The sequence below is a fragment of the Bidens hawaiensis genome, unplaced genomic scaffold (assembly GCF_021521415.1).
Source record: "Bidens hawaiensis isolate Kalapana, Puna unplaced genomic scaffold, B.hawaiensis_p1.1 tig00005637_1, whole genome shotgun sequence".
In the NCBI taxonomy this organism is placed as follows: Eukaryota; Viridiplantae; Streptophyta; class Magnoliopsida; order Asterales; family Asteraceae; genus Bidens; species Bidens hawaiensis.
In genome coordinates, this window is record NW_027491366.1 from 1186654 (window position 1) to 1191076 (window position 4423).

A 4423-nucleotide genomic window follows, 5' to 3' on the forward strand; every position below is an offset into this window, starting at 1 on the left:
TGATGGAAAAAATATTTATTAAAATAATGTTGGTTTAAAAGTATTTACTAAAATAGTGTTTTAGTCATTTAATTCTCCCTCCTAATTTTATCGGATTGCATTAATTAAATAACTATTGACTTAATTATTATATTAGCCATACTATACTTAAAATTTTATAATCATTTTATTTATTTAAATAAAAGGTAAAACGGAAATAATTATTTATAACACCACTTTTATCATATGTTAACACTAATATTTTTTACTTTAACATAGTATCAAATAATAACAATTATTTAGTCGATATTTTTATGTTTTATATTCTTCTTTTTATGCACACGTAATACGAAATAACTAAAATTCCCAAATGTGCCATAAATTGCTAAATAATTAAAAACTAATAGTTAATTTGTTATAAAATTTAAGTTTCTAGATATGACAAAGCTCACAATATTTTCAATTTAAATGTGAATTTTATACGAATATGTATAAACGGTTATGTTTATACTTGTAAAGCATGGTTACAATTTCTCTTCTTCTAGTGTATTTTAGCACCGCAGGTTTAACTAGGACAAAAACATATTTTTTAAAAACTTTTTATCAAATTAAACTTGTACATCTCATGTTATATTTATATCACGTTAAAAAATGTGCTCCTAGTTAGGTTTATCAAGTTTGATGCTTGCATGTTAGGAATACGGGCTCCTTGTTTGGTTTATTGTTGAATATTATCTAGAGATATAGTAATATACAATTTGTTTAAAATATTACAAATTTTTATCCAAATTTTTGTTGTACACATCGAACTGATAATGATTTTTCTAATAAGTTGTCATATCATTACAAAGTAAGAACTTAAAAATACTAAAAGAAAATTCATATCTTAAAACTAAGAGATTTATAATATATATGATGTGTTTTTATTTTACTTATATAGTTATATAATAGTAATATTTATGAAGTTAATGTATTTTCATGGAACAATGAAAAGAATCATACGAATAAATAATACTGATTAAGAAAAAGAGCGTTGTTTTGTTCCAGGTACAATTTTAATATTAGGACACCATGACATAAATAATAATCTAATTTTCTTTATAATTAACTCAATAGTTATTAATTAGTTGACATTATCCAATAACATTAGGAGAGAGAAACTAACATATGATTAAATCACTAATTTGGTAAATATTTTTCATTTAACACCATTTTGATAAATATTTTCTTCATCAACACTAGTTTGAGAAAAAACTCTGGTTAAGCTGCCTACGTCATCAAGTAATGTGTTAAAATGAAATATTTACAATAATTATAATATTTTATTGTACTTTGATTTGCTTTTAGATATATATTCAAGTTGGGTTTAGTCTCTGAAAATGAAATCTACTATTTTGTTACAAGTACAATTTTGTACAACATTGACTTACTTTTGATCATTGGTACAATCAACTAATATTGTATTGTTTTAGAATTATTCAACGCAATTGAATAATGCACCGGCACGGGCTACCTGACTTGTATGCAGATTTGATATCTCATCAACTTTTTGTTGAACGGGTGAAAAGAGAAAATACCATAATATATGTAAATACAAGAAATCTAAATATTCGAGACATGCAAATTAATGGGTTTGAGTATAGATATTGGATTAGTGATATCTGACCCGATCATTCGAAATCCGTAGTTATTATAGCTTAATTTTGTAGAAAAACAACTTTATTTCCTTTTATATATCATATAAATCTTATGTTGCTATTTATATTTTATATGATATACAGTATGATGAACTTATCTTTTGTAATTTATATATATCATAATATTTCCATATATTATATAGTCAACCGTATTATGATGTTGATAAACTGATAATATTGATAATATATATGTATATAATTTATCGATTTTTATTTGTTATAGTTGTTAAAATATAAAATTAGACAAAAATTAGGATGGTAAGAAAATAAATGTATCTAAAAATCTGAACGGATATTTTTTCAAAATTAATTTACAGTTAAAATCGAAACATGTAGATATGTCCAATACACGAACGGTAACTACCCAACTGATACCTAACATATACCAAACAGGGCATGATACACAGGTTACAATCAGGTATAAGATTGTAATTACCAATATCCACCTCAAATGCATTCATTATCATCTTTACATGTAATCATGGACTATCTTATATTTTTCATTTTATTTTAGCGTCAATTTAAACTTTGTTATCCTTTATTTTTACTTTTAAAATTGATTTTAATTTATACAATTTTTTTTTCATAATTTAATCTAACGTTCTCTATCTTGATAATTCTTCCTTCGAAATAATAAGTAAGACTTGAATGGCTAATTCTACTTGGATGGCTAATTCTTAACATCGTAGGGAAATATAGTCGTTTCATTATTGCAAGCTCAGAAAATTTGTTCATAAATTTGTGTTTGACTTAACAAAATCGACTTTTATTACCAGTTTGAAAATTTGTAGTAAAGTCGCAATTGAATTAACAAGGTCGACTTTGGTTGCTAAATATAAATAATTGTAAAAAAACTAGTGTTATACCCGACGCGTTGCGATGGGCAGGTTAGTAAAACCCAAACGTTGTTGGTCCCGAGCGTTGAGGCGGTAAGTCGACGTAAATTCGGCCGGTATCGGTTATGTGTGTTATGACACTAGAACTAAAAACCAAAAATAAAACAAAAACATATAAAATTTGAGGCGGATCAAATAAGTAGCGTCAGTGTGTAACACTCGAATGTTGGGAAGATCTGAGCATTGCCGATCACGAAAGTTGAGGAGGTGTGAATCTACGCAAATTCGTTCCGTTTCTGTTATGTTTGTCACGGTACCGGAACTAAAACAAACAAAATACGGTGCCACCAAGTGACCCAATCGGCACTTAGCGCTACCAAAGTTTGTAATTGTTATATATACCTAGTGTTTTTCCCGATGCAACGTCGGTAAAACCTAAGCGTTGTCGTTTCCAAGCGTTAAGCTGGTTAGTCGACACGAATTCGGACGATTTTGGTTGTGTGAGTTATTATACTTTAACTAAAATAAAAAACAAAACAAACAATATATAAAAATTGATGTGGACCAATGACGTCGTTCTGTAAAACTTGAGCAAAACCCGAGTGTTGTCGGTCACAAGCGTTACGACAGTGAGTTGGTATAACTCGAGCGTTGTCGATCATGGGCATCGCAGCGGTGAGTTGATGCAAATTCAGTCAGTATCAGTCTAGGAAGCACTGAAACGCGAAACAGAGTGGTGTCCCCGTCCAGGGGACGGGTACGCTGGGGAAACGCCGCCGAAACGTTTCCCGGCCGTTTCTGAAAATTCGGGGACTGGATGTTATAAGTTTCCGGGCTTGGGTACGGCATCGTAGAAGTTTCTGAAACGTTTCCTTGAAATTTTAGAGCTTTTTGATTAATTTTTCAAATTCCTAAAATAGGTTTATAAATTAATTATAAGAGGAGACGTTTGAGTTTAGTTTGACGGCAGAAAATAAAACAAACAAACCGTTCATATTATATGATATATCTTCTCATACTTCATAATCTCAAAATCGTGAGCAGATATCCACACTGTATTTTTTTTATATTTTTTGGACTTTGTTTAAATCTATTTTTAATTTTTTTTATATTTTTTTGGTTGTACCCGTATCTTGGATTTTTTATTATTGTCGTTTCCCATACCAGTAACGTCCCCGTTTCTGTTTCCCGGTCCCGTACCCGTTCCCATGCTACTAGGTATCAGTTACGTTTGTTATGGTATCAGAACCAAAACAAAAGGGTCCGTAAAACTCAGACGATGGTAAAATCAGAATGTTGCGGCGGAGAGTTGACAAAACCGAGCGTTGTTGTTTCCATACGTTACTGCAGTGAGTTGACATAATTAACCGTTTCATTATCAAATTTAATAAAAAAATAATAATAAATATATAACTTGACCGGTTATACAAGGCCAAGTGAACCAATAATGATATTACGTCACTAAACTTTTTTTGGGTATTGCATAATAATTCGCGATTGAATTAACAAGATCGCCTATGATCGTCAATTCTAAGAGTTTGTACGAAGATTCGTGTTTGAATGAATGACACGACTTTCATTGTCAATGCTGAAACTTCAAATTTGAAGTAATAAGGATGACTTCGATTCTAACATTTGTTGGAAAATTCACAAAAGATACACCATAAGATTAGATAGATAGCTTAAGATTGAGTTTCCCATTTATTATTATTATTATTATAATAATAGTTCTTCAATAAACTCACCCTAGTTTAAATAATACATTTCCTTTTTGTTTAAATAATAAGTTTTAGTTAAAATATAACATACATTTTGGGATCTAATATGCATTTTTTTATAAAGAAAACGAGTTGCCGACCGGATAATAACCAAATGTATAAGACAAATTATCATAAAAGTCGCACAAATCAA